Source organism: Nomascus leucogenys, chromosome 16 (assembly GCF_006542625.1).
Source record: "Nomascus leucogenys isolate Asia chromosome 16, Asia_NLE_v1, whole genome shotgun sequence".
Lineage (NCBI taxonomy): Eukaryota > Metazoa > Chordata > Mammalia > Primates > Hylobatidae > Nomascus > Nomascus leucogenys.
In genome coordinates this window covers 19,521,559-19,532,497 of record NC_044396.1, presented here as the reverse complement: position 1 = coordinate 19,532,497, position 10,939 = coordinate 19,521,559, and the positions used below count along the sequence as shown (strand labels likewise).

Below are 10,939 nucleotides of genomic sequence, written 5' to 3'. Positions count from 1 at the left end.
CAATTATGATAAAAAAAAAATACAGACAAACTAGCTGGCATTGAAAAGAGTGTAACTGACCTGATAGAGCCAAAAAAACCACACTACAAGAGCTTCACAATGCAATGACAAATATTAATAGAAGGATAGACCAAACAGAAAAAAATAATCTCAGAACTTGAAGACTGGCTTTCTGAAATAACACAGGCAGACAAAAATAGGGAAAAAAAAGAGTGAAAAGGAATGAACAAAACGTTCAAGAAATCTGGGATTATGTAAAGAGATCAAATCTAAGACTGATTAGTGTACCCTAAAGAGATGTGGAGAATGGAATCAATTTGGACAATATATTTTAGGATATCATCCATGAGAACTTTCCCAACCTAGCTAGAGAGGCCAACATTTAAATTTAGAAAATGCAGAGACCCCAAGTAAGATACTTCACAAGAAGATCATCCCCAAGACATATTATCATCAGATTTTTCAAGGTCAAAATGAAAGAAAAAGTGTTAAAGGAAGCTAGGGAGAAAGAAAGATCAGGTCACCTACAAAGGGAAGCTCATCAGGCTAACAGCAGACATTTCAGCTAAAACCCTAAAGCCAGAAGATACTAGGGGCCAATATTCAACATTCTTAAAGAAAATAAATTCCAACCAAGAATTTCAAATTCAGCCAAACTAAGCTTCATAAACGAAGGAGAAATTTTAACCTTTTCAGACAAGCAAATGCTGAGGGAATTTTTTTACCACCAGACCTGCTTTACAAGAGCTCCTGAAGGAAGCACTAAATATGGAAAGAAAATACCATTATCAGTCACTTCCAAAACACACTGAAGTACACAGACCAGTAACACTATGAAGCAACTACATAAAAAAGGCTACAAAATAACCAGCTAGCATCATGATGATAGGATCAAATTCACATATAACAATACTAATCTTAAATGTAAATGGGCTAAATGCCTAAATTAAAAAGCACAGAATGGCAAGCTGGATAAAGTGCCAAGACTCCTTGGTCTGCTGTATTCAAGAGACCCATGTCATATGCAGAGACACACATAAGCTCAAAATAAAGGGATGGAGAAAAATTTATCAAGCTAATGGAAAACAGAAAAAGCTGGGATCACAATCCTAGTTTCAGACACAACAGATTTAAACCAACGAAGATCGAAAGGGAAAAGAAAGGTATTAAATAGTGGTAAAGGGTTCAATTCAACAAGAAGAATTAACTATTCTAAATATATATACACCCAATATAGGAACACTCAGATTCATAAAGCAAGTTCTTAGAGAATTACAAAAAGACTTAGACCCCCACACAATAATAGTGGGAGATTTTAATACCCCACTGACAATATCAGACAGATCATTAAGACAGAAAATTAACAAAGATATTCAGGACCTGAACTAAGCTCTGGATCAAGTGGACCTCATAGATATCTACAGAGCCCTCTACAAAAAAACAACAGAATATTTATTCTTTTCATTGCCACAGCACTTACTCAAAAATTGATAACATAATTAAAAGTAAAACATACCTCAGCAAATGCAAAAGAACTGAAATTGTAACAAACAGTCTCTCAGACCATAGCACAAAATTAGAAGTCAATATTAAGATATTCACTCAAAACCACACAACTACATGGAAATTGAACAATATGCTCCTGAATGACTCCTGAGTAAATAATGAAATTAAGGCAGAAACAAAAAAGTTCTTTGAAACTAATGAGAACAAAGAGACAGCATACCAGAATCCGTGGAATACAGCTAACGTGATGTTACGAGGGAAATTTATAGCACTAAATGCCTATATCAAAATGCTAGAAAGATGTCAAGTTAACAACCTAACATCACAATTAAAAGAACTATAGAACCAAGAGCAAAGAAACCCCAATGCTAGCAGAAGACAAGAAATAACCAAGATTAGAGTTGGACCTAAAGAAGATAGAACCATGAAAACACTTCAAAAAAATCAATGAATTCAGGAGCCAATTTTTTGAAAAAATTAATAAAATAGATGGCCAGCTTGAATAACAAAGGAGAAAAAAGAGACAAATCAAATAAACAATCAGAAATGATAAGGGGGATATTACCACTGACCCCACAGAAATACAAACAACCATCAGAGATGACTATCAACACCTCTATGTACATAAACTAGAAAATCTAGAAGAAATAGATAGATTCCTGGACACTCTCCCAAGACTGAACTAGGAAGAAATTGAATCCCTGAATAGAACAATAATGAGTACTGAAATTGAGGCAGTAATAAATAACCTACCAACCCTTAAAAAGCCCAGGACAAGATGGATTTAGAGCTGAATTCCACCAGTGGTGAAAAGAAGAGCTGGTGCCCTTTCTACTAAAACTATTCCAAAAAATTGAAAACAAGGGAATTTTCTCTAACTCATTTTATGACGTCAGCATCATCCCAATACCTAAACCTGGAAGAGATACAACAAAAAAAGAAAACTTCAGGCCAATATCCCTGATGAACATCAATGCAAAAATCTTCAACAAAACACAGGCAAACCAGATCCAGCAGCACATAAAAAAGCTTGTGCACCACAATCAAGTTGGCTTCATCCCCATAATGCAAGGTTGGTTCAAAATACACAAATCAATACATGTGATTCATCATATAAATAGAACTTAAAACAAAAACCACATGATTATCTCAATATATGCAGAAAAGGCCTTCAATAAAATTCAACATTAGTTCATGTTAAAAACTCTCAATAAACTAGGTTTTGAAGGAACATACCTCAAAATAATAAGAGCCATATATGACAAACCCATAGCCAATATCATAATGAATGGACAAAAGCTAGAAGCATCTCCCTTGAAAACTGGCACAAGACAAGGCACAAGACAAGAATGCCCTCTCTCATCACTCCTTTTCTGCATAGTATTGGAAATTCTTGCCAGGGCAATCAGGCCAGAAAAAGAAATAAAGGATATTCAGATAGGAAGAGAAGAAGTCAAATTATCTTTGTTTGCAGAAGACATGATCTTATGTCTGGGAAACCCCATTGTTTCAGCTCAAAAGCTTTCTAAGCTGATAAGCAACATCAGCAAAGTCTCAGGATACAAAATCAGTGTGCAAAAATTGCTAACATTTCTATTCAGTAACAGCAGACAAACCGAGAGCCAAATTATGAATGAACTCCCATTCACAATTGCTACAAAAAGACTAAAGTTCCTAGGAATATAGCTAACAAGGGAAGTGAAGGACCTTTTCAAGTAGAACTACAAACCACTGCTCAAAGAAATCAGAGAGAAGACAACACAAACAAATGGAAAAACATTCCATACTTAGGGAGGATCAATATCATGGAAATGGCCATACTACCCAAAGTAATTTATAGATTCAATGCTATTCCCATTAAACTACCAGTGACATTCTTCACAGAATTAGAAAAACTATTTTAAAATTCTTATGGATCCAACAAAGAGCCCACATAGCCAAAACAATACTATGCAATAAGAACAAAGCTGAGGCATCATGTTACCTTCAAACTGTACTACAAGGCAACAGTAACCAAAACAGTATGGTACTCATATAAGAACAGACACATAGACCAATGGAACAGAATAGGGAACTCATAAATAAGACCACACAGTTGCAACCATCTGATCTTTGACAAACCTGACAAAAGGAATGGGGAAAGGATTCCTTATGTAGTAAATGGTTTTGGGAGAATTCACTAGCCATGTTCAGAAAATTGAAACTGGACCCCTTCCTTACACCTTATACAAAAATTAACTCAAGATGGATTAAAAACTTAAATGTAAAATCCAAAACTATAAAAACCCTAGAAGAAAATCTAGACAATATCATTCAGGATATAGGTACAGGAAAAGACTTCATCACAAAAATGCCAAAAGCAGTTGCAACAAAAATCAAAATTGACAAATTGAATTTAATTAAACTAAAGAGCTTTTGTGCAGAAAAAGATACTATCATCAGTGCAAACAGATAACCTATAGAATGGGAGAAAACTTTTGCAATCTATCCAACTGACAAAGGTTTAATATCCAGTCTACAAGAAACTTAAATTCACAAGAAAAAACAACCCTATTAAAAAGTGGGCAAAGGACATGAACATACACTTCTCAAAAGAAGACATATATACAGCCAAAAAATATGAAAAAAGCTCAATATCACTAATCATTAGAGAAATGCAAATCAAAACAACAACGAGATACTATCTCATGCCAGTAAGAATGGGTATTATTAAAAAGTAAAAAATATAACAGATGCTGGCAAGGTGTGGAGAAAAATGAATGCTTTTACATTTTTGGTGGGAGTGTAAATTAGTTCAACCATTGTGGAAGACAGTGTGGTGATGCCTCAAAGATCTAGAGGCAAAAGCACCAATTGACCCATCAATCTTATTACTAGGTATATACCTAAAGTAAAGATAAATCATTTTATTATAAAGATACATGTATGGGTATCTTCATTGCAGCAGTATTCACAATAGCAAAGACATGGAATCAACCCAAATGCCCATCAATGATAGACTGAATGAAGAAAATGTGGTACATATACACCATGGAATACTATGCAGACATAAAAGGAACAAGATCATGCAGGGACATGGATGGAGCTGGAAGCCATTATCCTCAGTATCCTCTGGAACAGAAAACCAAACACTGCATGTTTTCACTTACAAGTGGGAGCTGAACCATAAGAACACACGGACACATGGTTCATGGAACAACACACACTGCGGCCTGTTGAGGGGAGTAGTAGGGGGAGGGAAAGCATCAGGAAAAATACTAATCGATGCTGGGCATAATACCTAGGTGATGGGATGATCTGTGCAGCACAACATTATGGAACACATTTATTTATGTAACAAACCTGCATTTCCTGCACATACACCCCTGAACTTAAAATAAAAGTTGAAGAAAAAAAATTCCAATATTAAATTTAGTGTAGCCTTATTGCACAGTGTTTACAGTAGTGTACAGCAATGTACCAGGCCTTCACATTCATTCACCACTCACTGACACATCCAGAGCAACTTCCAGTTCTGCAAGCTCCATTCATAGTAAGTGCCCTATAAAGGTGTACCATTTTTGCCTTTTATTCTGCATTTATACAGTCCCTTTTCTATCTTTAGATATGTTTATAAACACAAAAACTTACCATTATGTTACAGTTGCCTATGGTATTCAGTATAGTAAAATGCTGCACCGGTTTGTAGCCTAGGTGCAATAGGCTATACCATATAGCCCAGATGTACAGTAGGCTATACCATCTAGGTTTGTGTAAGTGCACTCTATGATGTTCAAACAATAATAAAAAGCCTAACAATGCATTTATCAGAATGTATCCCTGTCACGAAGTGACACATAACTATATTTTGATTTAGAAAAAGGCAGAAAGGAAATCCTTGATGGTTAAAGAGTTAGCGTGAGTAATCTCTTTACATATTTTCATGTAGTCCATCACTTTATTTTGAGATTATTTGTGTAACTGCATATGAGATGTATCTCTTGAAGACAGCATATTAATGGGTCTTGGTTCCTTATTAAGCTTGCCACTCTGTGTCTTTTAAGTGGGGCATGTAGCTCATTTACATTGAAGGTACATATTGATTTGTGTGGATTTGATCCTGTGATCATGATGTTAGCTGGTTATTTTGAAGACTTGTTTATGTGGTTCCTTTACAATGTCACTGGTCTCTGACCTGCCTCACAAGAGTTCCAGAAGTACTAAATATAGAAAGGAAAGACTGTTACCAGCCATGACCAAAACACACTGAAGTACACAAACCAGTAACTATAAAGCAACCACATGAACAAGTCTGCAAAATAACCAGCTAACATCATGGTGACAGGATAAAATCCACACATATCAATACTAACCTTAAATGTAAATGGGCTACATGCCCCACTTAAAAGACACAGAGTAGCAACCTCAATAAAGAACTAAGACCCATTAGTATGCTGTCTTCAAGAGACACATCTCACGTGCAATGACACAAATAGTCTCAAAATAAAGGGATGGAGAAAAATCTATCAAGCAAATGGAAAACAGAAAAAACAGGGGCTGCAATCCTAGTTGTTGACAAAACAGACTTTAAATGAACATAGATCAAAAAAGGAAAAGAAGGACATTTCATAATGTTAAAGAGTTCAATTAAACAAGAGGATCTAACTATCCTAAATAGATATGCGCCCAACAGAGGAACACCCAGATTCATAAAACAGGTTCTTAGAGACCTTCAAAGAGAATTAGACTCCCACAGAATAATAGTGGGAGATGTTAACACCCCACTGACAATATTAGACAGATCATTGAGACAGAAAATTAACAAAGATGTTCAGGACCTGAACTCAGAATGGGAACAAATGGATTTGATAGCTATCTACAGAACTCTCCACCCCAAAACAAAAGAATATACGTTCTTGCCATTGCTACATGGCACATTCTCTAAAACTGATCCCATAATCGTAAGTAAAAACACTCCTCAGCAAATGCAAAATAACTTAAATCATAACAGTCTCTCAGGCCACAGCAGAATAAAATTAGATTCAAGACTAAGAAGTTCACTCAAAACCATACAATTACATGGAAATTGAATAACCTGGTCCTGAATGACTTTTGGATAAATAATGAAATTAAGGCAGAAATAATAAGTTCTTTGAAACTAATGAGAACAAAGATACAATGTACCAGAATCTCTGGGAGAGAGGTAAGGGAGTGTTAAGAGGGAAATTTATAACACTAAATGCCCTCATCAAAAAGTTAGAAATATCTCAAGTTAACAACCTAACATCACAACTAAAGGAGCTAGAGAACCAAGAGCAAATGAATTCCAAAGCTAGAAGAAGATAAGAAATAACCAAAATGAGAGCTGAACTGAAGATGATTGAGATATGAACAACCATACAACAGATCAATACATCCTGGGGCTGTTTTTTTAAAAAATAAATAAAATAGGCCAGTAGCTATGACCACTAAGAAGAGAAGAGAGAAGATTCAAATATTACCACTGACCACACAAGAAATACAACCATCAGAAAATATGAACACCTCTATGCACATAAACTATAAAATCTAGAATACATGGATAAATTCCTGAACATATACACCCTCCCAAGAATAAACCAGGAAGAAATTAAATCCTGAACAGATCAATAACAAGCTCCAAAATTGAGCAGTAATAAATAGCCTACCAACTAAAAAAAGCCCATACCAGATGGATGCACAGCTGAATTCTACCAGATGTATGAAGAAGAGCTGGTATCATTTCTACTAAAACTATTCCAAACAATTCAGGAGAAGGGATTCCTCTCTAAGTCATTCTGTGAGGTCAGCATCATCCTAATACCAAAGCCTGACAGAGATACAACAAAAAAGAAAACTTCAGGCCAGTAGCCTGGATTCAATGCAAAAATCCTCAACAAAATATGGGCAAACTGAATCCTGTAGTACATAAAAAAGCTTATCCAGCATGATCAAGTAGACTTTATCCCTGGCATATAAGATTGGTTTAACACAGGCAAATCAATAAATGTGATTCATCACATAAACAGAACTAAGGACAAAAACCACATGATTATTTCAATAGATGAAGAAAAGCCTTGCGATAAAATTTGGCATCCATTCATGTTAAAAACTCCCAATAAACTAGGTATTGAAGGAACATACCTCAAAATAATAAGAGCCATCTATGACAAACCCACAGCCAACATCATACTAAATGGGCAAAATCCAGAAGCTTCCCCTTGAAAACTGGCACAAAACAAGGATGCCCTCTCTTACCACTCCTATTCAACCTAGTACTGGAAGTCCTTGCCAGGGCCATTAGGCAAGATTGAAAAAAAAAAAAAAGGAGATCTAAATAGGAAGAGAGGAAGTTAAACTATCTCTTTTTGCAGATGACAAGATTCTATTTCTAGAAAACCCCGTAGTCTCAGCCTGAAAGCTTCTTAAGCTGATAAACAACTTTAGTAAAGTCTCAGGATTCAAAATCAATGTACGAAAATTGCTAGCATACTTATACACCAACAGCAGTCAAGCTGAGAGCCAAATCAAGAATGTACTCCCATTCACAATTGCCACAAAAAGAATAAAATACCTGGGAATACAGGGAAGTGAAAGATCTCTACAAGGAGAAATACAAAAGCTGCTCAGAGAAATTAGAGTTAACATAAACAAATGAAAAAACATTCCATGCTCATGGATAGGAAGGATCAATATTGTGAAAATGGCCATACTGCTGAAAGCAATTTATTGATTCAATGTTCCCATTAAGCTATCAATGAGATTCTTCACAAAACTTCAAAAAAAAACTATTTTAAAATTCATATGGAACCAAAAGAGTCCAAAGAGCCAAGGCAATCCTAAGCAAAAAGAACAAAGTTGGAGGGATCATGCTACATGACCTCAAACTATACTACAGGGATACAGTAATCAAAACAGCATTGTACTGATACAAAACAGTCACATAGACCGATGGAACAGAGTAGAGAACCCAGAAATAAGACTGCACAGCTACAAGTATCTGATCTTCAACAAACCTGACAAAAACAAGCAATGGGGAAAGTACTCCCTATTCAATAAATGGTGCTGGGATAACTGGCTAGCCGTATGCAGAAGACTGAAGCTGGACCACTTCTTTATACCACATACAAAAAATTAACTCAAGATGGAATAAAGACTTAAATGTAAAACCCAAAACTATGAAAACCCTGGTAGACAATCTAGGCAATACCATCCAAGACATACACATGGGAAAGGATTTCATGATGAAGACTCCAAAAGCGTATGCAACAAAAGCAAAAATTGACAAATGGTATCTATTTAAACTAGAGGGCTTCTGCACAGCAAAGGAAACTATCAAGAGTAAACAGACAACCTACAGAATCGGAGAAAATATTTGCAATCTACATCTGACAAGACCTAATATCCAGCATCTGTAAAGTACTTAAACAAATTTACAAGACGAAAAAAGCAAATAACCCTATTAAAAAGTGGGCAAAGGATATGAACAGACACTTCTCAAAAGAAGACATACATGTGACCAACAAACATATGAAGGAAAGCTCAACATCACTGATCGTTAGAGAAATGCAAATCAAAACCACAATGAGATACCATCTCACACCAGTCAGAATGGTTATTACTAATAAGTCAAAAAATAACACATGCTTGTAAGACTGGAGAAAAAGGAGCACTTTTGCTCTGTTAGTGGGATTGTAAATTATTTCAACCATTGTGGAAGACAGTGTGGCGATTTTTCAAAGTCCTAAAGACAGAAATAACAATAATAATAAAATAGTGATTTATATTCCTTTACGTATATATTCAGCAATTCATTTGGGTATATACCCATACCATTGCTGGGTATCTACCCAAAGGAATATAAATCACTCTATTGTAAAGACACATGCATGTGTATGTTCATTGCAGCACTATTCACAATAGCAAATACTTGGAATCAACCTAAATGCCCATCAGTGATAGAGCAGATAAGAAAATGCGGTACATATACACCATGGAATACTATGCAGCCATAAAAAAGAATGAGATCAGCAGCCATGGTGGCTGGGCATGGAGTGTGAGTGGCCTGAGCCCTGCGGGTGACTGCTCCAGGGCTTCTCCCTGCCTGCACCAGGTGCTGTTCGAAAGCGTGCCCTCCACTCGCACTGCTTGTTGGGCTCATCATGAAGCGCTTGAACACTGTGCAGCGGAAAATGCCGTGTGTTTGTGACGGAGGTGAAAGAGGAGCCTTCTGCGAAAAGGGAACATCAGATCAGCCATAGCTTTGGGCTCGACTAGACAGAAAGCCCAACAAACAAGTTGAAAAAAGATTTTAACATTTTCTACATTCAAATGAAAACCCAAAATAATTTTTTTTTGAAACGTTGAGGAGGACTTCAAACCGGTTCTAGAGTGCTGGATACCAGCAAAGGAAATAGAACAAATAAATGGGAACCCAGTGCCTAATGAAAATAGATACATTCCTGATTGGGTACCAGTATAGAAAAATAACAAACAGTATTGCTGGCATTCCTCTGTAGTTAGTTATGAATTTGAAATTGCCCTGGTACTAAAACATCATGCTGATGATTCTGAACTTCTGGAAATTACTGCAGTGCCACTATCAGATTTCTTAGAACAAACACTGGAGCTCACAGGAAAAAATATCAATGGAAACCCATATGGGTTAGGGAGCAAGAAACATCCATTACATCTTCTTATACCACATGGAGCATTTCAAATAAGAAATCTACCTTCGTTGAAGCACAATGATCTCTTGTCCTCGTTTGAAGGTTGCAAAGTGGGTAAAATTGAAGAAATAGTATGGCATCGCAGTGATGGCTGTTAATAAAGGTGCTGGACATACACAGTCAACCAAACAAGGTGTCTGCCTTCATGAAGCTCACATTCTAATGGGGAAGATAGACAATAAACAAATGTGTAATCTGTCAGGAGAAGAACAACTATGAAAAAAAAACAGGGTCCATCGTCATCATCTTGGCTTATGCTGGTCAATTCAAGATACTTACATGAATTCAAGAGCAGTTATTATCAACATGAACCTGAACAAATGTGACTCTGCCTTTGATATTGTTTGTTTAACCATTTTTGAAAAGTAGATAATCAGAAATTTGCTAGACTCAAAGATAAAATATTTGATGTATAAAATGCAAATAAAATTAGTTTATTATCATTATATTTTAATATTGAATAGTCTACCATGTTTAAGAATATCTCAAGGTTCCTGTTCATTATGAAACATCAATTTGTCTTCTACCATTTGTGAAGAAATGAATTTTCCATTTTCAAATATCTATTTAAAATTTTATTAAAAACCAGTAAATTAATTTTAATCTCTAGCCATAGAAACATAAGTAACAGTAAGCTCCTAAGCTTGTACAAAGGCTGGATTCTCTCCACTATAATTGAGTGCTAATTTAAAGACAACAATTAAACC

General features: G+C 35.8%; 1 pseudogene; it reads left to right on the top strand.

Moving 5' to 3' along the window:
- The first annotated feature begins 9,665 nt into the window (after positions 1-9,665).
- LOC105737638 lies at positions 9,666-10,648 on the top strand (annotated as a pseudogene).
- Positions 10,649-10,939: the final 291 nt, after the last annotated feature.